We start from the raw sequence: 27,217 nt of genomic DNA on the forward strand, positions 1-27,217 counted from the left end.
GCGTCACGTGAGACAGCGGCGAGATAGCAGTGGAAGCTAACGCAGCCATTGTTTTAAGGTTCCTTCTATTAAGGTGACTTTTAGTTATGACAGCATCATTTGATTATCAGTGGTGTGACAGACATGCTGCAGCACAAGTAATAAGAAGAACAGTTAAAAGAAAGTTGCTTTTTGTCAGTTGACAGGCAAAGATAATTAGATTGGAATTCAGCCGCGTGCTGGTAAGCGTTCATGAGTTGCATCTTGGTCAGAAACGCCAACACAACAGTTCCTGCCTCCGTTCTGCTTCGCATCTCCAAGGACCTTTACCCAGAGAGACACAGAGAGCAAGAGGGAAAAAAATGTTTATTTCAAACATGTTGTGAGAGGGGGAAAAAAAACATGGAGGGGGGGAATCATGACAGTAACAGTTTTTGACAGGCACATTAGGCTGCAGAAAGAGCATCCAGCTCGGGGCTGAGGGCATATGGTGCTGCCTTCTGCCGGCGTAGCTCCAGACCAAGTTACAACACTCGCGCAGGGTCACGACTGTCTCAGGTTTGTTCCTTCTGTCTCACTCTTCTAAATAAAAACAGGAGGGAAAATGGAAGCGGGGGGTTGGGCGGCGGTGGCGGCGGCGTTGAGCGGGTTTGGCGGGCAGGGGTGTTGTACAGTAGCAGTGTCTTTCAGCAAAGGACAAAAGGAATGTTTCCAGTCGAGCCCTTTGGGTCAGGACAAAATTTGGTCAAAATGTGGAGGGGAGACGTTTGACATTTTCAGAAACGCATCGCTTTTCGGTTCGGGTTGTCTCACAGCAACACACTTAGCCACAGTTTCTGTTTCTAGTATGGCAAGTACAGATTTGCAGAACACATGATAGCAGTTATCAAGTATAGTGTGGTGATTTTATCCCCTTTCACCATCTGAACACCCAGCTTGTGCTCTTGGATGGCAACCCTTAATCCTTCTCTAAACAATGACCATGTTTTCACCACACTGGCTCAGCTAGGCTTTCTCCTCTGTAATGTGGAGAGGATGGACTTGGATAATGTGTAGGATGACGCAGGCCTCTGGTCTGAAGACAGCGGATCGGCGGGAGGGTAATTACAGGCTACTGTGCGGCTCTCTGGATTTTCCCTGGATCACAGCTCCAACGCTACTCTCTGAGAACGAAATAAAATGGCCACAGCATATGGAGGCAGCAAAACAATGGTTTATTTTTATGATATTTGATGAGTGGTTTTTAATTTAGATTGTCACTTCTGGCGAGCAGCAGGGCAGATGGTGCAAACTCGAGTGCCCATTAGAGCCTAAATACCTCCAGGCAGCTGTTGGTCATAAACTTTTTTTTTTCCCTCTCTGTCTCTCTCCTGCTTGTTTTTTTTTTTTTTTTTCCTCTGCATTTTCTCTCTTTAACACGGCCTGGGTCAAGAGGAGTCAAACCTGTTACAACACCTGTTTCTGCATATGCAAATCTGTTGTTTTGTCATTTCATTAGGCAAGGCAAAAAGACAAGGGTCCCTTGTGGTTGCAAATGCGACTGGCACTGGGCCCAGTTGGCATGCTGCACAGCAGAGAGATGCTCGAGGCGGAGTGAGGGGAGGGACGAGAAGTTGGGTTTCCGCAACGAAGAGGCTCAGCCGTCGGATGCCTTCACAGCACAGCTCAATCTGGACGGGCTCCTAAAATTCGGATCAAAGTTGTCTCGGAATTGAGGAAGAGGAGAGCGACTCCCCCTCCCATTATCTGTCTTTATCTCCTCTGTAAAGAGTAGCTGTAAGTGAATGACGAAGGACATGCCCAGTAGCCAAAAACTGGCACAAGCGTGTCTGGCACACGCAACATGCCCCCCCCCCCCCCCCCCCCCCCCCCGCCTCCTTCTTCTCCTCCCATCCTCATCCCTTCATCATCTGGCGCTCTCCCGCAGCGCTCGCCTCTTAACCACATGTGCCAATGCCGGGCCTGCTCTTGCTCCGAGGCTAATTGTTCACTGGTAAACTGCATGCTTGTTGGTGGGGGTCTCCCCTTCATCCAGACAGACTGTTACAAAGCAGGATGGTGGCGACGATGACGGCAGTGGGTGGTGGTGGTGGGGGGGGGGATACAGATCATGATCTCTCCATGCAGTTTATTTTCTCCGTATAAGTCTAAAGATTGTCGGTTGTAATCCGGCCTGTGCGCTGAATGCAACAAATACACCATGAAATTAAAGGTTATTGCAGGAGCGTAATGCAAAAGCTCTGTTCGAGATTACCAAAGCTGTTTGCAGACCTGGGGGGGAAAGAGGGGGGTGCTGGGGCGCAGCAGAGTATGCTTTTCTTTCCTTTTTTTTTGATAGTCCAACAATCTCCCTCTGAGAACTGGATTGATCGATATTTATTAATACTCTTTGATTTGTAAAAAAGCCTTCAGGGCGCTGCGTTTAGACTAACTTCTAAAGGTGGTTGCTTAAAGTTGAAATTGCATGTGGGATTTTTCCACTTGTCCAGTATGACCAACCTGAGTCCAGTCTAATCCATTGTAACTTCCTCTAATCTAGTGCTATTGTAGTCTTTTCATGAGTGCCTTCTTCAGCCGAGACCCAAGAGTTAGATGGATAGACGGAAAGACCCTAGGACTAGTCCCTGTGCTGTGCTGAGCTAATCTCATCTGATAACTGAGGCCTTCCTCCTCCTCCTCCTCCTCCCTCTCCTTTCTTTTCTCCCCCTTCCTCCTCCTTCCCTTCTCCGCCATGGCTTGGTAGGTCTGATTTGTAGTTCCTCTGCTCCTCTCTCTCCACACAGACGGCATTAAAGCCAGGCCCCACAAGCCCCCTCTGATATGGGAGAGTTCATTAGAGATGTGCCTTTGATGGGCAGCCTTTTCATGTGACTACCGGTTTTTCAAATACCTTGATGTAGAAGCTTAAGAAGGCATTGTGCAGTAAGCCCTCCTTTTGATGCGACTTATTTAGATCTGCATAGTAAATCAGGGGGGAGTAAATAACCAGCCAACAGATGGAAGCAAGGAGATAAGGCACCGGCGAACAATCGCATTTGTATTTTGTTATGATGTTGACAGCAGCTAAAATTCACTAATCTAGAGCCACTGATCTGCATTTCAAAGAAATCTCATTTAGCAGCGGGGAGGATAAAGTTCCCCTCATTGTGTCTATTTTATTGCATTCTTTGCTAATTTATCTGCCCACAGATTTAACGTGCAGGGCTTGGTGGTAGGAGCTGGCGTCTGCACGTTGCATAGGGGGTCTTAAATACTGTGAAAGCGGTTACGTCTAGACTGTGAGCTGAGGGTAATTACACGTCTGACCATGAATAGAATGAGTTTGAAGACTCATCTTTCTTCGGGCGGGCCTGAATTGCTCGACTAACACTGATAAGGAACATTTGGTCCCCACAGAAATATTGCCAGTGACTTTCCATAATGCCCGCCCCCTCTTTCCCAACACCAAGGATGGTATTTACTTTTAAGATAAAGTTATTGTGTACAGTAATCTGACTTGTTAGCATAATGTCCTCTTTCATCGCAGGACCCTCCTTTTTCTGCAGCGTGGAGGTATTTGTGGTCCGGGTCTTAAATAGTTTATCTTGACTTACTGCACGTGCGCTTTATGTAAATATCAGCCTATAGCATTATTAGGCCTTCATGTATACTTGAATGCATTTGCCATATTTATAAGTTGATAGAATTTACCCGTGGTTTTATATTTGGCATAAAGATATGTGCGCTATTTGTAAATCCCCACGAATTGGAGGTCATACAGACTAATCGCCTTCCTAATGCTTTTCCAGTGAATAAAATATGACATCTGCACAGCCCAGAGGTACACTCAGCAGCAAATAATTTGAAGTAAAGGAGCATTAACTTGAAATAATGTTTTATATCTAAATTATATTGAAAGGTTTTTGTACTTCATTGTAAGGTTGACAGTTTTTTGCTTGTCCCATGCAGCTTGGTTTATTGATCTTATTACTTTATATACATATATTTCTCACATGATCCATATGTATATACACAGTTCCAATCATGTGATTTTCCAACACCATATTTGCTTCTAGACTTGTCAAACCTTTTCATGTCTGTTTTCCCAGCAATGCAGTACATTGTTTGGCGCCCCCCTCCCCACCTCAAGCCCTCTCACCCCGTTCTGAGGAAATGTTGCACGGCAATCTGTGCAACATTTTCCACAAACTCAAAACAGTGAAAAATTATAGCAGTTGGCATGTTTTGTTTTCAGCTGTGCTCTTTGAGCTGAGGGCTTTTTGTACAGTTCAGAGAGCACATTCCTTAGGATTCAGCAGTCGTTGGTTGCCTGTAGGGGTCATTGGAATTCTGGGAGAATAAAAGGGAGAGAGAGAGAGGGGAAAAAAAAAATCTGAGAGGAACATCCAGGCCATTTTGTGCCCCTTGTGCCCCCAGCAGCAGAAATTCGCCTCCTCAACACGCTGCAATGAGGGGAATTAAGTATTTTCCACTCATGCTCTAAATGTGATGTATGTGCAGTAAAAACATCCAGAGCTGCAGTCATGGTGTTACACGCTTTTGCAGTAGTTCTGTGATTAGCACAAAAAAAATCATCAATACTGATGGTCTCTAAATTATACGGATGCATAACATGTGTACTTAGATACAGACAGCTGAATGGACCTACATGAGAAATCAATGGTGTCAGGTTAACAGTGTGATTTACTTGCTGTTGAGAGCTCGAGCCTTCCAGGCACTGCACCTTTTAACTTGAGAGGAGTGTGTGTGCCCTTGATTTTCTATGTTTGTGGGGTTCCACTCACAGTGTGGGGTCTGACAACTTTGTGAGGACCGAAATCCTGCACAACCGACAGAAATCTGAACATTTTATGGTGAAGACTTGGGTTAGGGTTAGGGTTAGGGGTTAGACAAGTAGAGGTGATGTATGTCTATGCAATGTCCCCACAAGTGATGGAAACAAATGTTTGTGCGCCTGTGTGTGGTTGACTGGGTGGGGGTTAGTCGAGCATATCTTGTAATGTACAGCGCGTTGCATGTTTGTGCATGCACTCGCACACACATGCACACACACATGTTCTCATGCTTCAAAATCCAGGTGCACTTTGTTGTTCCAAAGTTTATTGCTTTCACCTACCACACAGACAATAGTTATGCAAGACACAATCTAGCCCACACATGTCCGCGCCAGCACTGAATGTGCCCGAGAAACGCATTTCATGAGCAAATGTGGACTAATGGTATACTCGCTGTTTTGTCTCACCTCAGATAGCTGACATCGCTGGATTCCTTCCACTCCTGTGACGGACAACAACAGCAAATTCTCTCCCTAAGGGTGAGTGTTTGAGAGGGGCCCTTCATGTCCGTCTGTCAAAGAATCCTTAACCTTGGGAGAGATTAGAGCAGCATTAGCAGTGTCTTTTCAAGGATCAGTGTTAAAATGAACAGTAACCTACAGTGTGTTCTCAAGATCATTCATATTTCCGAGTGAAACTTATTTCTTTTGTTTAAATAAAATGAGAAACTCATGTAGTTTTTTTTTTTTATGGAGACACCAACTGTGTCCACTGTCGGTGGTGGTGTTACAGTATTGTTAGCCCCACTGTGTTTGGGTGATTGTAGTGGCTCGCGGAGGTCAAGGGGGCCCCATTGCCCCCGCTCAAATGTAACAAATCTTCATCTTGTCCACCTTGATAGAATTCCCCCTCCACTGGGCAACCTTTCAGTTGTGCCTGTTTGGTTTTCACACACCAAGGATTTTCAATCTACCCTAACTTAGAAGTTATGATATGCATTATGGTGGACAAATGTGGGCAAGCTTGGATATCAGGTTTTTTTATTATTTATTTTGGTGATGTCTTGATTGAGATTTGTAGCCGAACATAGCAGAATAACGTGAACAGGGTTATTTTAGCCGTAACCTGATGCTAGTGCACCTGGTATGTGTTGCTATGCTGACCATACAGAAAATAGAGAATGCAGCTTTGTCCATTGTACTCCTCACATTTTCAGTTCAAATATCTATTTTCCCATTTTTTCTTTCTTAGGATGAAATATGCGCACTCTGCGCCCGTAGAAAAAGGCAGACGACGCACACTGTAAAGTCCAAAGTGGTAAGTGAAAGCAGTTTTCGTTGTCCTTGCATGCCTGATGTTGTTTTTTTTTCCAAGATTAGTGCGTCTATTGTAATGAGCCACATCAGTCATAATTGCTGGTGGGGTTTGGCTTTAGAGGAACGCAAACCTGGCTGTTGAAATGACAAAACAGCAGAGCCAGGTACTAGAAAAGCAAACCTATTAGTTTGGGCTTTTTTTAAACCCAGTTTCACAATTAGTTCAAGTCTTAAAAGCTGTGTCAAGGACCTAACTTCTCACATCATTTAGAGCGGTTACAGTTAAAATGCCATCATTTAAAGGTTGTGGGAGATTCATGTGCACTTCCAGGAGTGACTGATTGCAGATATTTTTACGCATTTCTCATGCATAATGTTGTTTTAGCTTAGTTTTAGCTTTAGGTGATCAGTTATTATCAAATAAATGCAGCTCGTTGACTGAGCCTTCATCTTTGTGGTTTTGCAAAACTCGGACACCATCAAAGACAGCTCCCTTTTCCAAGCTAATGATACAACAAGGTGTTTGTCACCAGGTCAGCCCACAAAGGAGTGTGAGGAATCTCAAGTCGCATACTGGGAATCGCCAATTATATCTCCAACGTGGCCGTTCTATTGATTCGATCTCATCTCATATGTCCTCGTGCATCATTGCCACACGCACATGCTCACATGTCCAAACAGTTTCAGGTAGCGACAGTGCGAGGAAACACGGTACTACTTTTAGTTTTGTAAACATACCAGTGAAAGGTCAAGTTTTGGGTCCAGCGACGGGCGTGTCAGTGTTTACATGGGTTACCTACAGGTATGCTCCATGTGCTGTCACTCAATCATCAGTCGTTATGATATGAATCCTTTCAATCTGTCAGAAAAACTCAAGAGCAGTGAAATGTATCATAACTTTATATATAAATATATATAGGTGATTTTTGCTTTTAATTTTCTCTGAATCCAGGCTACATATTTAGACACTCTGTCCCAAATCTAATGGAGAAAAGCTGTTTATCTTGCGCCACTGAGACGTAGCACCTTTGAGGTATCCATGTGATTAAAGCGAATGGGCAGGAGCAAAGAAGGGTGGCTTGGCTGCAGGACCAGGTTCACCTTCCCAAGAGTCCCATCTTTCCAGAGTGAAGCAGAGTCCAGATTTCCTTTCCCACCTAAAAGAGATTTAAATATTAGTTGTTAATTTGTCGAGTGTTCAGTTAAATCTTCAAAGATGAACTCTTACTGCATATCTGCTGGCCTAAAAAAGTCCTTCTAATCATTGCAAAAAAAAGTGTAATTGCCTGAACACTGCAAGCTGTACTTCCAGTGTAGACATATATAAAAATCTACAGCAATTAAATATATCTTTGGCTGCTTTAAAGAAGCTGCAGTTTGGACTGAACAGCCCTCTGCTCACATTTCCAGTTTGAAATTGATTTCTTGTCATAGATCAGAGACCTCTTGTCATTCCATTTCCAATCCTCAAATGGTTTCTCTGAGCCTGCTAACTGTCGTCCCTGTGAGTGGGCAAACAGGGGGAACCTCCACGGGTCTTTACCCTGGGCACTCAGAGCAGTCGAGGGGGTAGAAGCAGAAATCAAAGGGACTTGGATCATTCCCCATTGGCAGCCTCCATTGTCTAGCTGATTTGGGATTGGTGGAGAAGGTGAAAACTGCAGGGTGGAGCGTGGGGGTGGATGGAGATCAGGCAAAGCAAACCCCCATTTTTTTTTTTTTTTCCTAATCTTTATCCACCATTAACCCCAGTGCCCCAGTGTGTGGCTGAGATCAGGGCCATTGGTCAATCCCCCATTCACTGCCACCCAGAATATTTTAAAGTTAAGCCCCCTCGCTTAACAAAAAAAGTCTTACTCATCAAAGGTTTACTTTCTCTTCTTTCACTCTCTTCCTTCCTTTCGCTCTCAGTCCCAAGGATCTGCTGCTGCTCCTCGTGCACCCTTCTCTCTATGGTCCACTGTTTTGTCTTCACTCTTAGGCACGGGGGAGGGAGAGAAGTTGGAAGTTTTGGAAGTTCCCCAAGTGTCCATATTTTGATTTAATGAGGTTTGGTTTGGGGTCTGATAGTGTCGTGCTGTGAGCAAATTGGAGCAAAAGTGAATGGACCAATGACGTCTTGCCCTCGGATTAGCAGCCATCCTGTTTTTTAAATAGACTCCGGAACTGTGCTTACCTTATATCCGCAGAGGAAGTATTTTTCACACCTGATACATATATCCCCGGCTTTGTTTTTTTTTTTTTTTTTTTTCCTGTGGTCCTTTGCTGGTGAGAACGCCCCATATGAAACCCATCACGCGCTGGAAAATATAACAAGGCTGAAATCAGTCCAGATCTCTGACTCCACATGCACATTTCACATGTCTTTTCTTAGCAAGCGTCCTGTATTTACCCCGCACGGGTCTGATGTCAAAGGGAAGGGACTGAGGGACAGAATAGAAAAAAAAGAAATGAGAGGATGTGGAGATGAAGGGATGAGGAGTGAAGAAAAGAGATTGCATGGAGAGTGTTTGTCCAGAGTGCACAGTTACCATGAGAATGGAGTCAGAAAGCAGGGAGGAGAGGAGCTCAGAATGAGTGCTGCCATCAGTCCTTAAGGAGAAGATCAAGAGGCCCAATGAGTCTATTGATCCTTGTGGCTGCCTGTGCTAACTCCCCCTGTCTATCTTTTATCCAGCTGTTGTTTAAAATGCCAAATCTTCATGTTACTTTGCAGAAGAGTATGTGCTTTTTTGAATTATAATGCAGAAAAAAAGGGTTAATCTCTCGGCAAAGGTGTCCTCTGTATACTTTGGGGCCGCTCCAGTATTTCTGCACCGCTCATAGTAGAGATGGCCGATTCTTTAGAAATGACTGATTGCAAATACTGCGTGCGCCACCTTATTTTCTCTAAACGAGCCAGGGTCTAGTGTTTCACGTGTTATTCTTTCCCCGCAATTTAATTGGAGAAACCTTGGGTGCGGAAGCCGGACTTGATGGCATCTCTCCAAGAGCCCGAGATTATTGTGAAACCCAACCTGAGGCAGGCATGACATCAGAGCAGCCTGACACGAGTTTGAACTCCTTATTTCAGGTGGGAAGAATTATGAGTGGCTTCACTCGCAGGTGATCGTGTCCAATGAATCGGTCGCACACAGTCGCGTATTCTTCTCCCGAGGCCTCGACGCTGATTGTCTTGACAGATTGAACTCGTGTGTTATCACCAAACTGTCACGCGGCCTCATTTTTCAGCCTGCACACACAGCCCTCAGTTTATGTTAGCCCTTCACAGTCCAGTGTTTTATAAGGATATTGTCATTATGACATAAACTGAATGTGCAGTATTTTAACCCTCTGATGATCTCTATTTATATCATTGAGTTACAGTGTATGGAACGGTGTTGAGCTGCCGACAAATCAGCGCTGAATACTTTGTATTTGAGACATTTCCAAAACGCAAACATTCTGTTAATATTGTCACGTGGTGTATGCTTTTCACAGAAATTGGTTTCTGGGAAACACACTTTTATATCAACCTCAGAAGACATTGAGACAATGGGATTTCGGCTCCCTGTGGCGTAAAAGACTTCCATTGTTTAACTTAACAGATACAAAGGTGTGTGTCGATGTAAATGAGATTGTTTGCTCTGCTCCAAGTTATGTATGTGATGAGATTTTGTGTCACGTGTATTCAAATGGAGAGAGAATGTCTTTCTCTGCACATAAATATTTAATTACACACCGTGTGTCCAAACTGCACTTTTTCATGAAATATTTCTATTGAGAAAATGACACATTTTATCGTCTTTGACGCAACATTCTTAACATTCCTGCAGGAGATGAGTGCCTCCCACCGCCGCAGCTCACTCTTTCACTCTCCTTTTTTTTTTTTTTTTTTTTTGAGTAAAAGTTTCAAATCAAACCACACGGTCACAGCCACTGAAAAAGCTTTTACTCCAGAGGCAACAAGCCAAGCCCTTTGTTCATAATGATCACTTGATCGCGGGCTGAAAAGGGATACAGGCGGCAGTGAAATCCTACAAGAGCTTGGAATCTGACTTCCCCACCACAAGCCACAAGCCCAGACAGTGCAACCGTTACTACCTGGTTGCAGGCGAAATGGGCAGAAAGCATCTTTGTGTGTGTGTGTGTGTGTGTGTGTGTGTGTGTGTGTGTGTGTGTGTGTGTGTGTGTGTGTGTGTGTGTGTGGAAAGAACACACACACACACACACACACACACACACACACACACTCACACAGCATGCTCGATTTGGGTCATGGAGCTGACAGACAGTGGAATGTGAATGTGTGTATGTTGACAAACTCCACTGCACTCTGAATGGGGTTTGTGATTACACCTCATCATGCGTGCTGCATCGGTCCTGTCCCCGGCCCCTCGATCCGTCTCCCTCTCTCCTCCCTTTCGCTCCCTCCCTCTCTCTCTCTTTCACTCTCTCTGTCTCCCTCTCTCGCCACAGTGCCTCTTGGGCAATCATGTGGTCACACTACCTGACTCCTTGCTGCTCAAGAGTGCAGTTGACAAAAACAGCCCGAGGCCCGTCATGTGGAAAAGATTCAGTCGGCACACAGCATACATTCTGTGCCCCCCCCCCCCCAACCCACCCTACAACTCCTCACTTTCTCCCCCTAAGTAACCGATGCACCAGGGTGTTTCCCTCTTCTGCTCACCTGTGAAGGGAAATGGCACGGCTCTCCTCCTGTCTGCGTGTGCCAGAGTGGCCATTTTTTCAGTTTGCAGCCAGCACGGTGCGTGGACGCCGTTCTAAACCACCGCGTGTGCACACAAGTGGGTGTGTGCGCTCTCGCCACCCCCCCCCCCCACACACACACTCTGAGAGGTGCAGGCAGTTTCTCTTTGCCAGTTGAGTTGCACTCCTCATGTCATGTAACATAAAGCTGGCGGTCAGTGAGAGCTCTCAGCTGTCAGTCAGCTCGGTGGTCCTGGCCTGTCGAGCTGCTCACCTGTGTTTATTGGACAAGACCTGCTCCACACTAGCCAGGGAGAACACCTTGTCTCCCTCCCTTTTCTTTTTCTCCGTCTCCCTCGCATGTCGTCTCCTTCACTTTATTTTTGTCCGTTTCTATCATCCCCTCTGTCTGTCTTTCTCGCACTTTCCCTGCAAGATATCCCTTTTTATTCCGCCTCCCTCCTTTATTTTTTAAATCCACCGCTGCCTCTCCTCGCCGTTCTTCTCCCCTCTGTCCTGTTCACTTTATTTTCTCTGGCCTTTCTTCCTTGCTTCTCTTTTCCTGCCATCCTTTTGTTTCCCCTCTCCCTCCTCTCCCGCTGTCCGTTTTTTATTTTGTATTATTTTGGGACCTCTTTGTCAGCCCTGCGGTTTAAAGGCGCTCCGTCTCTTTGGCGGCGGTGTTCATCTCTTCTCTGCACCTGGCTGAGCACACGCGCGAGCGTGCACACGCCGCCGCTACACGACTGATTGAAACTTGTGTCTCAAAGTTGCTAATGTTCACTGAAGCATTATATTGTAGATAAAGTAAATAAACTAGGTTACCATGGGAGAAATCTCTGGAATAGACTGCAGTGATCGGGCAGATGGCACACACACACACAGGTGCCTGTAACCTCTCGCACACACAAACACACATACATCAAGTGAATGGCTGCAAAGGTGTCAGCGATGTTGAGGTGCAAGCGGAGAGGAGAGGTATTTTCTATGGCTCAGGAATTTCACAAGTTTAATGTTTTTTGAGGAGCTCTCTTGAAAAGTAACAGTTGGATTCAAGGGCCTGCAGTCAAGTGGTCGCTTATATTGTCAGTATACAGGCAGTATATGGCATAACTTTACAACACAAAGGACATTTTGTTTTTCGCTGGCTGAATTTCCCCCCCGGAAGCCGTACTTAACCAGATAGCTTTCACAGATGTTCAAAAAAGTCTTTAAAAGAAAAGTTATTAAGTCACCCACAGCCAAAGGTAGTCCTGATCATTTCAGCTCCTTTTATTCACACTCCCTTTCCTCTGAACTCTGTAATTCTACTTTCCCTTTCAGAACTTCTTTCAAACCGTCGTCAGGTCGGTCCAATTCAAATGATTTTTTTTTTTTTTTGGAAAGACTTATTAGCGAGGCTACTTAGCATATTGGTTAAATACGAGGGCTGGCTCTTTGTGGCTGTGGGGTTTTTAAACCAGCGTCCACTGAATGATCCCTCAGTTTAGAGCGCGAGCGAGGCAGCAGAGCCAGGGCGCATTCACATTTCCACCTGGTATTATATAAAACTCCGTTGTATTCGCCGTGCTTCCATTCTGTGCAGTAAAGTGGTATACGTGACATGGTAATACATTCGCATTGTGCCCGGTGATAAATACCCTACCAGGTCTCACTCACTCTGCTGCCTCCCAATGTGTCCGGACAGCGGCTGCATTGTCAAAGGCACTGGGGTCATTCAAAACCTCCCTTCTGCCTTTTGTCGAATATTTCTGCGCGAGTGATAGTTTTCTCATTTATTTAGTGAATAGTCGGCGGGCGAAGAAGAAAGAGAGTTTTACATTATGGAAATGATGGAATGGGTTATAATCTCCCACATATTCATCACGGCAGACATTGGACCCTTGTGATACCGTCCTCCATTTGGCCATTGTTCTGGTTCTCTTTCCACGCACTGTTCCCCTCAATGGGCGAAGCAGCCTTTAATCCTGTCTCCCTTTGGAATGACAATGTTTACCAGCTATCATTCAATAAAGAGCCGGGAGCGTGACACACATCCCACTGTCAGTAAATGCTGCGCGAATGTGCCAGGAGCAGATACAGAAGAAAGGTATTGTTAACCCTCTGAGGATAGCATGGAAGGGAGAGGCTAGGGGTGAGTGGATGTTTGTGTGTGGGGTTCGTAACCCCCCTAAAACCTCTGAAAACTTTTTAACCTGACTTCCCTCACTGTACACATGACATTACAGGTTAAAAATAAGCCTCTGAGCAGGCCTTTGGAGTTTGCCTGTCCATACAGCAGCACACTGACATGGCAATGTTGGGTAATTATTGCCTGTAAGTAGGGATTAGGGTTGTGGATGTTGACAGTAAATGGGCTCTCAGAGCGTGTTTAACACACCTTTGTGTGGATCAGACACATTCTTGCAAAGAGTGAAGGCGTCTGTACATAAACGCCCCCCCCCCCCCCTTCCCCTTCTTTCACGTGTGTTTACAGTTCATCAGTAAATATGGGCTTATTTTTCTCACTCATCTCTCATTGTGAAACGGCGCACAATCGAGCTGATGAGATTTATAAATAAAAGGGAAAAAAAATCCAGCAAAGCAAAGATGTTTGTCTGGCTCTTTCCTCCGTTGCCTTGGCCCCCTCCCAATTGTTTTCCCTTCAAAGTCTTGACAGTATTAGGGATTAGTGCCATAGCTGCTAACAGTCATTAGTGTGTTTTCCGCCATTGTGCCATGCACTGTTTTCTCCCACCACCGCTGTACCTCCTGCTTTCGTGCCAAGCAAAGAAATGAAAAACAATCATTCCGACCTCCAGCGACCCCTCCTGACGCACAGTCAGTTAAATGGTTTGTAAGACGTTTAATTACCAAATGGTATAATCGTTATTCATCTCATCATTAGATGTATGATATTAAGTGAATTGCCTCCCCTGGGTCCCTGTGTTTCACAGATCAATAGATTTAGATGGAGCTTGAAGGGGGGGGCGGGGGGGATGGGGCAGTTAAAAACACTTCTGAGACCCCTGATATGAACACATGCATTGTTTGCGTGATGCACAGTGGTGACATACACTCATTTACTTATGCAATTAGCTTTTATATAGGTTTAATTATGCTAATTTCCACGTCTGCAACCAGGAGTGGCAGCATGTCACTTTTTTTTAATGGGTTTACGGCTCCTGGGTTTATTTTGATGGTGAAAGGACATGAAACAATGGACAAGGTTATGGCACCACAGACTTCCCATCGGCAGAGTGCTTGCGTTCGCACTTTGGGACACTTTGTTGGTATCGAGCATTGTTTGAAGGCATTGTGGAGATTGCTAATGCAGCGTGTACACCTCTGAGGCCCAGTAGCCTGCAGCTTGATATCGCCTGTATTCCCAATGTGAATATGGCTGAGTGGTGATCGGGGGACTTGCTGCACCACAAGCTGCTATTCACTGCAGCCGGCACTACCAGCCCGAGTTAATTGTCCATTATCTACTATTATCTAAGCTCTACCCCTCTCTCTGTCTCTCTCCCTCTCTCTCTTTTATTCTCTCTCACTCACAATTCTAGCCGTCACCACCAGTTTCACTCACTCAATATGCTGCACCCACTGCTTTTTTTTTTTTTTTCCTCCTCTACCTACTCTAGCAACCTCATACCAATGTTGTAGCCAAGTCCTGGCAACTGAGTTCAAATAGTAATAATGATTCCCTTTGTTCCTGAGGTACCTCAAACAGGATTCTGAACATGAAGTCAGTGAAGCATCATGTTCATTTCTTGTCTTATCATCTCACTACTTGAGTGGGAGGTGCTCTCGTGTCTAATATCCCCATCCAGATTTGAAGTGTTTATTTAGGAAAAGATGCAGATGTACAATTAGATTTTAATTAGGCCTTTTTAATAAGTGTTTTAATGAGGTGTCTGTCTTATTGTCGATGGATGAATAAATGCCATGAATTGAAGTTTACCAAAGAGGACTTAGTTCTTCTTCTGCCTCGAGTTTGATAAGGTGATGGATCTATCTGCCGAGGCGTTTGAGGAATCCTCAGAAATTTCACTTGATGGCACTGTTTTCCTTTTTGCTCCAGCCGAAGCAACAGGGCATGTTTTATGTATGCTGGGCACAATGTGAAGAGCCTGGCTGTGCCAGATATGTGTGTCTTCCTTTCTTTTCCCGTCCCTGGGCACCGAGGAACAGGCAGGAACACTGACAAACAATACAATCACGCACTGTACAGTTTAAAAAAAAATAAAATAAATAAATCATTACACTTCAGATAAAAATGGTTGAAAAGCGAGCACACACTGGCACAGTTACTGTACAGTACTTCATTAATTTTTTGCACTTTGGAATATTTTTATTCTTCTGCTTTCTGCTTTTTTTCCCCTCTAAAAAAAAGTTGCAGGGTTTTATTCTGCATCTTAAATCTCACCTGCTCAGAAAATGTGATGTATATTTTAATGTAAATTTTCACACACAAAAAAAGAAAAGCAAACTGTAATCCTGTTACTACTCAGCCGTTTAAATTAATTAAATTCTCCTGTGCTGCCAGGCGTTGCTTTAATAATTGCATCAACAAGATGATACATACTATAAGGCCTGGAGTGTTTCTGCAGTTCATTTTAATCCACACCTTCCTCTCATCCACCACTTGATGTAGTGGGATCTTCACCTGCAATTAGTCTCCAGATAATCGGAACCCCCCACCCCACCCCCACCCCAACCACACGCACACACTCACACACAGTCATGTAGTTTAGAAATAAATAAAAAGTGTTAAAGCATAAAATTCACTTTAAAGCGGCAGATCATCGCCCTTTGTGCATTACTCTGCCTGCTGTCTAGTCTTGAGCAGGGGGGGTGGGGGGTTAAACTGAGTTTAAACAGGGATTGGATGGATGGATTGGGTGCACGGGGTGGTGGGGATCAAGATCATATTAAGTGCTCACAAAGCAAATGGTTCAGCATTAGGAGGCGCTGGTCTGGTGGCCCTGCCTCATGAGCAGCCCGTAAAGACGCAATATATCACAGTGAAAAATAACTACAGCTCGTATTTCAGCGTCGTGCGCATCATAAATAAAGGTGTGCCACGTATAATTGAGGCTCGTGCATGAGGAACTCTGCTGGAGATGAGAAATGGAAATCTGTGTACTGGTAAATAGATAATCACACAAAAGTAATTGAGGTTTTCAAACCCCAATCTAGTCTGCCAGCATGAGCTCGTTTGCATGTTAATCACGTCAGTGATTTCCCTTCATCACAGGGAAGTCCGCACACACTTCCATAACCAGCTTTTAATTGCATTTAAAATGTCACAGAGGTGGAACACATGTAATTTAGCCAGAACTGTGTCCAAATTAATGGGTACTACTGAGACGCTCCATTGGACAGGGTTAGAAATGAGAGAGGCTGTCCATTGTTTGGGTCTTTATTAGAGATGCCTCAGACTCCCAGTCTGTCCATGATAACATCTCTACAGCACCTTTTTTGAAGTGTATATCAAGACTTCAAAATGAAATCTGACAAGCATTTTGTGAACGACTTAACACTACAATAGATGCCAACTTCTCGCGAAATAAGCCAAATGGATGGACATTAAAAAGGTGGAAAGAGAAACATCAAAGACGGAGAGCACAAAGCCAGAGTGTTGGGGTTTTAAATGGAGAAAGAAAGGGAGGAATAGTTTACTTTCTTTCATCACCAGGTGTTCTTTGGTGTATAAATTACCAAATGATGTTTCCATAACACAGCTTAGGGCACTCCAGAGAGGGGAAACCTGCAAAACAGACCTATTTAATTTTTCATAGAGGTGGACCATCAGGAGCAATAAGCCAATATTCCTCTTCCCCCTTTTCCAGATGCTTTCTGCACCACTGTATCTCACCAAAACCCAAGCCCTTCTTTAAAAAAAAAAAAAGAAAAAAAAAAAGTTCTGCCGAGACCTACATGAAAGGAAGGAACTGTTGAAATGTTAATTTTACCATCTGCTGTCGAGGCCTGCTACCTTTTTTTTTTCTTTTTTTTGTGCGTGTGTGTGTGCATTTCCTTTCCTCCCTGCCTCCTTTAATTCCCAGTAGTTCTGTTCTGTTTCATGAATGTGCTGCTATTTTGGCTGTTTGAAGTCATGGGGTCTCCGCGAGCACGGCTTTGACTGGCTGGAAAATACAATGCCACATGGTGGATGGTGGAGACTGTCCATTAGTTTCCTGTTTAAAACCTGGTCCCTCCTGGTAACCCTGTTTCTTATACCAGTCCCAAAGCTCCAGTTACGCTCCCATGCCCACCTCCAGCGCACAGTCTGTCAGTCGCTCGTGCTGACTGGGATGCACGCCTTTGGGGACCTATTTAGCCTGTTTATCTTAATGCTGAGGATTTTAATCACTCATTTACAAGACCCCCAGCACCTTTATCTCATCAAAGTTTTTTTTTTTTATCTCCCTCTCAGCACACATTATTGCTAGTTTTCCTGTAAGCTCCATAAACCCCCAGCAAATCCAAGACAGAAATGAAATTCTTGACAACTGCGTTTCTCCCCCCTTTTTTTTTTCATTCCTCCTGTCTCATCGCAAAAGTTGATGCTTTTAAAAGCAAAGGTATATTGCCAAGTTTGCTGTGAAGATTTTGCCAAATGGATAGATTCCATTGTGAGATTTGATAGTTGGCAATTAGGGTGAGACATCCTGTGTGCAGAGTTGCTTAGCATTTTCCTTGGCCGGGACCAGATTGTTTAGTCTGCTCTCATTGTGAGCTGTTTCTGAGCTGCAGTTGACGGTTGTTTGCAGAGCGCTGGGGGAAAATGTGAGAGGGGCCAGTGCCTTTCTCTATTTATTTATTTTCCCCGTCCTTGGAGCTGGAATCTGATTTGTGTTCATGTTTCTCTATTCTCTCTGAGCGGTTTTTAAGTGTGGCTGCTGAAATCTAGACTCTGTATGACCTCACTGCGCGGCCTGTGTTTCATTAATGACCAGCCCTGTGGTTTGGGGAGAGGAATATTTTTCATATGACACCGCCTTGCATTAGCGCCGAGCGGCAGCTGCACAACCACAAAACCATCCAATTTTGTGGCTTTGAAAGGTGTGAAAAGTTCAGCTCCCTATAGCAAGCATTGCATTTATAATTACACTCGGTGTATGCAGGAGTGCGTGTGTATGTGTGAAGGAGCGGAACTACTGAAGACTTGTAAAAGAAACGGTAAAAAAAAAAAGGAAAAAGTCACCTGCTAATGAAACATTTGTCTTTCATTCTCCTTGGCAACTTGTTAAGTAAACAGAGGAGATAAATTTCTGAGTAAGACGTTTACACACTTAGAGATTTGACATGCTTTGCCTCAGAGAAGCCACCTAAAATAACAAGCCGAAACTCACAGCGGAGCAGGTAGCATTTTGACAGCCTGATTCATTTGTAAAAAATATGTCGTTTCAACATGGTTTTGTACTGTTTGGACCCTTAGAGTCCCTAATACAAGCAAGTCTTTTTAAGTTCCTTTTTTTTCAAGTGCCACATCTGGCATAAGAGGTATTTCTTCGCAGATTGATTGATTTCCCAGGCTTTGTTGGAAGCAACTCACGCAAAGCCACACAGCAGTTGACTAAGAAGCATGCAACAATTCAGACACACATAGCAAGGCACTGCCCCCCCCCCCCCCCCCAAAAAAAAAACCCAGACACTAGACTACTGTAACTCTGTTTTGTACCTTGCAGGATATTGAATATCCAAAAGGAAACCTCAGATTTGTCCCGTCCCAAAAACAAAGAGCCCTTGTGCTGCCGCCCTCCTCTTCCCATTCCCTCTCGCTTTAGAACCATGCTGGTACTGTCATCATAACACAACAGACACAACTTCTTTGAATACATAAGACAGCATGTGTATATTTCCAGATAATTCCTAGCCATTCATCATGGTGCACTCCTATTGCCCTGGCAGCATTAAGTGTTGTGTTGTCAGCTTGAGGTGGAACAGGGAGAGATTGAGGTTAGTCACCAAGGCTCAGGGAGAGTGAACAAAGGAGAAGATTACCTAATAGTCCTGCTATGTATTTGAAGTGGAGCCTGCTGTTTGTTTGGGGAGGTTCGGGGCTGGATGTGCGCGGAGATGTCTCGCAGGCAGCTGATGGGTACTTTTAAGCTGTCAGAAACATCCCCTTTGCCATCCGTCTTCTTGGAACAGATGGCAACAGGCTTCGACGGGGGCAAAAGGAAATACAGAGAAGAAGTTAATGATGTCTCCAAGTTCGCAAAGTGTTGAAAACGCTGCCTCCAAGTGTAATTGGGTGCCTTTTTCGTAAATTAAAAGTCACCCATGATGATCGCTTGACAAGCGTTTTAAGCGCAGACGCACGCTCGACACCTTATTTTTGAGACCGAGCATTACGAGATCTCTAATGAGTCTGCTCTCCACTTGTTTATGTTTGCAAACAACAGTCTCACGGGTTGTCACTGAGAATAAAGTTCCGAACTGTGCTCACGCCAGAAATTAATTCGCAGTCGCAGCACAAACATCATCAACCCGGTGTAAACCACTTAATTACATTCCAAGGCTGCAGGAAACACACTGAAACAGACACACTGCTGCGGATCTGCATGCAATTCACTTCATTTGTTGCATCCGTTTCTTTCATTAACCTGCCTTAAGAGGACATGTTCGAACACAGTGCTGCAAAGGTGCACAGATTTTTCAATAAAAGGTTGCGGTCCGTGCAGCATGGTGCGAACATCTCTCGAGACGAATCGATTTTGTGAACACGTCACGTCTTAAAGCCGTTTTCTGGTCAGTATAACCCAAACCACTCTATTGGCAACTTAAAAAAAAAAAAATCATTTTTTTTAATTCCAGGAAATTGCAGCCGTCCTTTCTCCTGCGATTTTGAACAAACAGTTATAACTCTTGATTCTCTGAAATCCCCGCCAGCCGTTTCTGTTTTGATAAATTGTACATCTAGTCCTATTTTCAGAGTCATCAGCGATTGCTTTTTTGCCACTCAGAGTACTGAACATGGACAGCTTTTAAAGGTAGTGAGTAGGTCTGATAAGTGGCTCAATCCTTGTACTAAAGCATTTTTACTGAAGGTTTAATAGCTGCTGTATAATGAATTATAATGTATTCTCTCCAATTGCAAATGTTCTCTAATATAGCCCCTCTGCCGTAGCAAAAAAGTCCATCTGAATATTATTGTGACCAGCTTTTTGAGAATACAAATCAATTGCATGATTTTAAGTAGTTAGAGTCATATTTTTGTTGTAAATTTCCCCCAATGCCAAATGGAGCGGTGCTTGTATAGCTGGAATAGCTAACCAATTTCAAGTAGTGACATCATGGTCAGTTCCAAGTCAACTGTATGTTTTATTATAAAATACAACTGTTCATCCGAACGTTTCAGCCTAGTTTGAACTCACTGAAAAGCAATAGGCTTATGAGTCATCTTGCTGTTCCAATTTAATGGAACATACCTTTCAATGACGGCGTGCACCGGCACATCATCAAAGTGAAACTTCCAAAGTTCCGCTTAACTTGTTGCTGAAATAGTTTCTCGTTTTCAAGAAAATTGCAGTGCGCCAAGTCTCAAGAAGTGTATCAGGGAATCTTCCCTGAAGGAAAAATTGCCACTTGCATACTTGTCTTTGACCAAAGTGAAGCCTTCACCCACTCCAGGGGAACATGTGCTGTTTAGGAAGATATAAAGGAGTAATTTTATTACTCGGTACATCTCCCCTCAGAAGCCATTTCATTTCTCCTTTCAGCCTCCACAGAAGCCTTTATTTGATCTCATATTCCGGAGTATGACTGCCTCAAACCGGTCGGACTCCGTTTATTTTCATTTGGAAAACACATTTAGCGTTGGAGGGGTGGCAGAGGATGGAAGTGGAGAGCAGGGGGTTCTGATGTGGAAGGGACTGAGGCAAGTTTCTCTATCACATGTTAATGTCCTCCTGCAGGGATTCTTCGCTGCGCCTGATTGTAGGGAGCCCAACTTTCTATTTCCTTCGCTCGGCTTGATCGGCGTGACTTCTTTCAGTGTAATCAAGAAAAATCTTTCAAATATGCCCAGTTTTAGTCCTCTCTCCCTCACAAATACTTCCTTGCACATAAGTGTTAAGTTTGCATCCATACAGTGAAACTGATACAGCTGGATACCCTTTACTCAGTGCTTTGAAACTGCAGATCACTGGAAGAGTGTGCCATTTATTAGGCAGCCCACTTAGTCGGCCCAGCTGTAGCTGGTCACTTGAGAGGGAGACGTCCTCATAAACTCTGAGCCTTTAGAGCGGGCACAACACCCAACTGTAGACTCAAAATTACACCCACCCACTCCCATCCTCAAACTCCACATCTTTGGCTATTTACTAAATCCTGAACCAGCGCAGCTGTCTGGAGGAGCCCAGTCGTATAAGAAGCCCCACATTTCCTGGAAACCTTCCTCCCTTCTCTCTCTTATTTATCAGTGTCTGTCTGTCTCTCTGTCTGCGCCTGCAGCACCTCTCCAGTCCGTGTCTGGTGACAGCACAATGAAAACATCTTTGTGGAAAGTGTCGTTTCAGTGCTCCGGAAGTCCCACTCACCTAAATAGTTCCTTCTCTATGTCTTGCCTGTCTCTCTGTTTTCTTTTTTTTTTTTTTTGTGGTAGAGGTGGGGGGGGGGGGGTATCGTAGCCTCCACTGGGCTCAGTTCCACACAATGAATTACCTCCAGATGTAATTCCTATCCCCCGCCCTTCACCCTCAAATTAGTGGCTAGTAAAAATTAGGTTTGAATTAGCCGCGGTGCGGAGAATAGAGGAGTTTGAAATTTCCATATAATGAGTTTATTATTCTTTGCTGGAATGTCGTTTTCTTGAATTAATTTGATCAGGGGGGTTTTAAGGTGTTACTGGTGTCTAGTTGAGTGGTGTTTCAGTCGTGGCCACTGTGTCAGCAGTAAGTCAGAAGGCCGAGGCGATCAGAAGACTCAGCACAAGAACAGAGCGCTCCACCCCTCAACAGCTTCTGGAGATGATTCCCAGACTTTCTCCACTATCTCATTCATGGTCAGTGTTAAATGTTTCTGTCATCCCGCGGGCAAGTATTTCTCATTGCTACTTGCAGATGCATTGACAGGATTCCTCGGATCTGAGATAGCGGTTGTTGCGTAGTACATACAGGTGTTGTGCTCTTTTGACTGCCAGTGGAGCTTGTCTTGCTGCCATTCAACTGTGTAGCCGCAGTTCTGGGAATGACAATGTCTGGCAGAGCCGGAGCTGTGGGCTCCTCAGACACTCCAGATCGCTGTCATAAATGGGTTTCAGATTCATCCCTAACAGGAAGTCAGAATGCGTGAAACGGCTATTGTATCTCACAGATTTTTTTTTTTTTTTACCTGTGCCTTCATCTTGATGACATGGCCAGGAACGTTAAAAAACAACTCAGTAGCATGTGGTTTTCTATGAGAAGGAATGTAATTTAACCTGCAACCGTCTGTACTGTATGATAATATCTACTACTGAGAAAAAAGGGAAGTTGTCTGCCATGCGCGACTCTTTCATCTAATTCCAATCTGCTGTATAACAGGTAAACTGCTGTGAGCTGCGCTTGCTTGTTTAAATTTGCCCGGCACAGCCGAGCCTTTGATTGTGGCAACCCGTTTAATTCAAATACGCTTTTGAAGAAAAGCTTTTTTTTTTTTTCTTAAGGTGGGGGGGCATTGGAGGCAGCTGCGGTGGTGGGAAAATAAGAGGAGGCACAGGAGGGCCAATTTAACCTCGAGTGTCTGTCGCTAGTCTACCAGCTCCTTCGTTTCAAGAGGCCCGGTCAGCTTGAACTGTCTGACTTCTGTCATTTCGATCTCTTTTTATTTTTCTGCTGTAATGTATACTTTAACTCCCACCCGCCCGCTGTCTGTGTGCAGCAGCGGCGTCGGCAGAAGCAGCTGGAGGGGAGGCGCAGGTATCATTAAGCTTGGGAGAGCTACGTGGCTCCTTGCAGCGCGTCTTGATATTTCTGGGCCCAGTGAATGCACAGCCTGGTTTATTTTCAATAGGAACCTGAGGCCCCCCAACCTCCCCCACACCCCCAGGCTGCTTACTCGGGCTGTTGATATTGAGTCAAGCAAACACTCTCTCAGGGATGTCCTGTTGGGCACTCAGCCAAAGTCGCAAATGGAAGTCACATGTGGAGACTCCCAAAGGAAGGCGAAGGGGCCGCACTTCACACCCACCACCACTACTCTTTTTCCTCGCAGAACTTTCATTAAAAGCAATCCTTATGCACAAAATAGTTATTTTGTCAATGAAATGACCAAGCCTCGCATCTGTCTTCTTCATTTAGAGACTGTTTATGTCCAAAAATAACAATTTTTTAAGCGACAAACAAACCCAAATCACCATATTTTTTATTGTGATTGCAGTAATCAGGCCCCTCTCTACCTTCACTCACTGCTCTCATCTTTCTGCACTGAAATACATATGCAAATATATTTGGACACTGTCATTATCAGTCACTTAATAGGCATTTCATTAGGGATTTTCTGAACGCACAGCACAAGGCAAGTTGCCATGGATACCCCTGGTGCTTAAGTACAGTATATTAAAATGGTGCTGCCTTCCAACCACTTATATAATCACCGGTCCGTAATGGTCTCTGCTCTCTGGCCATAAGCAACATATCGTGTGATCAACATTGCCCAGGCCTGAAAAGAGCCCTACCCCCTCATTATGCCTTATTTGGCTTTTTATTTATTTATTTGCGGGAAGGACTAAGTGGCTCGTGAATTGTGCTTGTGTGACAACTAATGAATGGTGCTGATGTGTGGGCTCTGTTTCATATGCGTTTTTTTTTCCTGCGCTCTGCTTTGAAACATCAGTTATCACCGTCTGGGAGGCTTTCGGGGCAGCTGAACAGATTTTAGCAGACGGTCCAAATCGCTTCATTTTGTCTAACTGGTTCTTCAACGTGAGAACGGATGAGGGAGGAGGGAAGTCGAGCGGCTCACCTCCCAGCGCAAAGTGAACATCATTGGTGCTCTTAGCAGTCGGGCGTCAGTAAATGCAACAGTGAGAGAGAAGCCACACAAGCGTTTCTCCCTGCACCATTTTTTTGGTCTCTTTGTCTTTTTGTGCTCGTTCCACTAGTGTGCACGTAAAAGGTCGTGCAGGCTTTTATTTGCACACGCACTTTCGTTTCTGTCGTCAGCATGCGAGGCTAATGGTTGTTCAAGGGTTAATAGAGTGATTCAGATGGCTGAAGGCTGGGCTGCCTCTGACTGACTGACAGACCTCATGGCGGTGCATGTGCTTAGCGGTGGCTTGTTGGTACTGAAGTGACGGTGGCAGAAATGACGAGGGAAACCGCCATGATGGGCGCTTGACTTTGTCTAATGCCCCAGAGGCAGTGCACTTCATGGTGGCTTTAATTGAAAATTAATAGTTGGTGGTAGTGTGTGTGTGTGTGTGTGTGTGTGTGTGTGTGTGTGTGTGTGTGTGTGTGTGTGTGTGTGTAAACTGTGAAAATGCTTGCAGTGCCAGGAGACGGGAAGCAACATCCGTCGCCGCCGTCATCACGGCGTTGCATTGCATCACAGATCCACTGCTTCCCCCACTGCTGCTGCTCCTGCCAGGCTTGGGAACCAGCTGCTGCCATCACCCCCCCCCCCCCCCCCACTGTACCCACTACACACGTCTACCCCCCCCCACTCCACCCAGCACCCCACCTTCTCTCCCTTTCTCCTTTCACTGTTCTGCCGCCACCACATCAAGACGCTGGTGGGCCTGTTCGTCTCTGTTGACCTTGGCAGCAGAAAGCACAGAAAGAAGAGACACGGGGAATAAATACCTGAAGGGAGGCGGCACACAATTGTCACAGATGTGTAGGAATAGGCATAGTGTTCCCCTTAGTGCAGCGAATGTTTCTAAGGCCAGGGGCCTCTTGTTTGTCTTTTCCAGCGAGGCTCTCTGAGTAGTTTATTAAAGGGGCTGAAGGAGCTTTCTAGCCTGAAGCCCTGAGCGCTGAAAGAGAAATGGGAGAAATTACTGGCATAATGTGGATGCTTAGAGCAATTAACAGCAGTTGTTTAATGTTAGCCCCCTTTGCCTCTCCCTGTCGCTGTGTTTTTTTCTCTCTCTTGCTTGCTTTAGCACTCTTGTCACCCCCCCTTCTCTTTCCCTCGCTTGCTTCAACCTCTACCATCTCTCTCTCTCTTTGTCTCTCTCTCTCTCTGCCATGATTGTTTAGTGTTTACCCTCTCTGCCTCAGAGCTCAGACAGTTGACACTAATGAAAATGCTGCATCTTTTGGTCTGTGCTGGTCTCTAAATAATGATATCATACGGCTGAAATATGCTCCAGCGGAGCCTGGGAGATAATGTGCTATTCAGAGCCTGTTAAATCACGCCAGTGCATAGCTCAGAGCTGCGAGTTCAAGTGGTCTTTACCCTGCATTGGGGGCTACGTCTTTTCCTAAATAAATCTGTCATAGTTGCCCAGGGTGCCTCTCCCTAAAACATAAAAGATCTTGCACTCTCTATAACCTCGTGCTGCGGCTGCCTGTATGCCTGCACATGTGTCTGTTCGTGTGTAATTTAAATTTGGAGTTGCATTTCTGCCAGAATTAGATGTGTGTTTGCATTTGATTCTATGTACATGGCACAAACTTATAAAAAAAAAAAAAAAAAAAAGTCCCCGCTTGTATTAAATCTCTCAGGCCCATGTGGCAGAGCGAGCTGGTGGCAGATGGACTGGCTTTCTGCATCTGCTGTATGCAGACTGGGGGCTTTGTACTCCTCTCTCCTGGGGAAGACCGAGCCTTTCTTCTTGCCAGTAGATTCCTGTCTGTTGGAGCGACTAAGAAAAACATCTGTGGCATGCAAAGGAGAGAGAGGAAAGGAGAGAGAGAGAGAGAGAGAGAGGAGGGAATAAAAAGAAATTGGACAAAAGGATTGGCAAACATTAGCCCGAAATGTTCCAGCTCATTGCCTGTTGTGCATTGTTTACATTGGAGGGAAACATGTTGATATGTCACATTCAGCACATGTGAGCCCAGCCTGGCTTCCTCCGGCTCGTTTCAGCTTTCTTAAGCACGCAGCGGGGACCGGCGGTTTCTGCGGTCCCAGGCAGAGATACTGAACTAATTCATTAGGAGGGACTTGTTCAAACGTCTGAAGCCTCGTGTAAGACATCTGCACCGACACGTTCGCCTTTTTATCAAGTGGCTAAACCAAGCTTTTACAAACCGCGGCTGATGGGAAGAGCTAGGAAACGCTTGTCAGTGTGCGTTTCACTTTCATTCGAAGTTTTTTTTCATTCGGCCAGGTGCGTTGTTTAATGCTTGAAACGGTATTTCGAGCGCAGACAGTGTCGGCTAAAGAGCCTCAAAACGCATCATCTCAGTATTTTATCCCAAGAAAAAGTGAGGGAGCATTCGGCATGTGGAGGTCTCCCCACTTCTGAACCTTTGTGGTCCCCCTCCCCTTTCAGATTCCTCTACAAAACGCCTCTTCTGAACTCCCCTTACACACACACACACACACACACAGTTGCAACACCCCCCCCACCACCACCACCATTCCTTTGCCAATTCTCGCCACCCTCCGCCCCCTCCTCTCTGCTCCCCACGACCAGCCCCCCTACCCCACCGATCAAGCCACTGGTTTTTGTGTACTATTGGTCCTCAGGCGTCAAAACAATCCAGCGGGGCTGCCTGACTTGTTTTAATTAGGCAGCGCTGAAACGGCAACTGTCTCTCAGACGTGACCAGGCAGAGGTGCTCTCCCCTCGCACTACTGTAAATACCGCTGTAAATACTTCTCTGGTGATGTCTTTGACAGTAAGCGTCAGCTAGTTTCTCTCCACTTTTTTTTTTTTTTTCCCTTTCAACCTTTTTTCCCCCACTTTTTGATGCTCTGTGGCATTTTCCCCCTCTCCTCATTTTTGATACACACTAATGCTTCCAGGCTTCTGAGAATACTTCTTCAAATGCTTCTTACCGAGGAGAGTGGATTTCTCACTCCTTGTTTAAAAGGTAGGTCATTTTATCTGTCACTTTCTCCCTCTCTCCTCTGCAGTCATGGTCTATTTATGACTTTGTTTGGATGTGTACTTGTGGCATGGTAGCAGTGCTTGGTGATTGCGTGTTATTGGGTAATGCATGGATGTGATATGGCTAATTGTTTTTAAGAGCCCTACGCTGTCTCTGCCAGAGCTCGGTGTGGAGGCTACCGACTGCCGCTCAGCCCTTCACTAATCCCATTCAGACTCTTTACATCTCCACACACACACACTTTGACATGCACACAATCAGAGCTGAAAAGAAAAGCACTGAACTGCGCTAGAATAAAGCCTGACACACATACCTCTGCGGCGAATGCACCTCTCGCAGCGGCGTCCTCCAGCCCTACTCCTGCCTCCGTTTCCCTCTTGTCTCAGCGACGCTGGGTACATAGAGCAAAGTGGAGAGCCAGTCCGGCAGGTTGTGTGTAAGAGTGTGTGTGCAGTTGTACAAGAAAGAGAGAGAGTGAAAC

At 45.1% G+C, this 27,217-nt stretch overlaps 1 protein-coding gene across 4 annotated transcripts in view; it reads left to right on the forward strand.

Annotated features, from left to right (window-relative positions):
• The first annotated feature begins 5,251 nt into the window (after window positions 1–5,251).
• foxp2 (forkhead box P2) overlaps window positions 5,252–27,217 on the forward strand; it is an 89,550-nt gene continuing 67,584 nt past the window's right edge. The window contains exons 1-2 of one of the 4 annotated variants that reach the window (XM_070992008.1): window positions 5,252–5,293; window positions 6,006–6,071. The gene's annotated coding sequence lies outside the window, so the exon portion shown is untranslated. Of the gene's footprint in view, window positions 5,294–6,005; window positions 6,072–26,381; window positions 26,719–27,217 lie in introns of those variants that run through there. The other 3 variants (XM_070992011.1, XM_070992010.1, XM_070992012.1) reach the window with 3 other exon arrangements.

The sequence above is a fragment of the Chaetodon trifascialis genome, chromosome 22, assembly GCF_039877785.1.
Source record: "Chaetodon trifascialis isolate fChaTrf1 chromosome 22, fChaTrf1.hap1, whole genome shotgun sequence".
NCBI lineage: Eukaryota > Metazoa > Chordata > Actinopteri > Chaetodontiformes > Chaetodontidae > Chaetodon > Chaetodon trifascialis.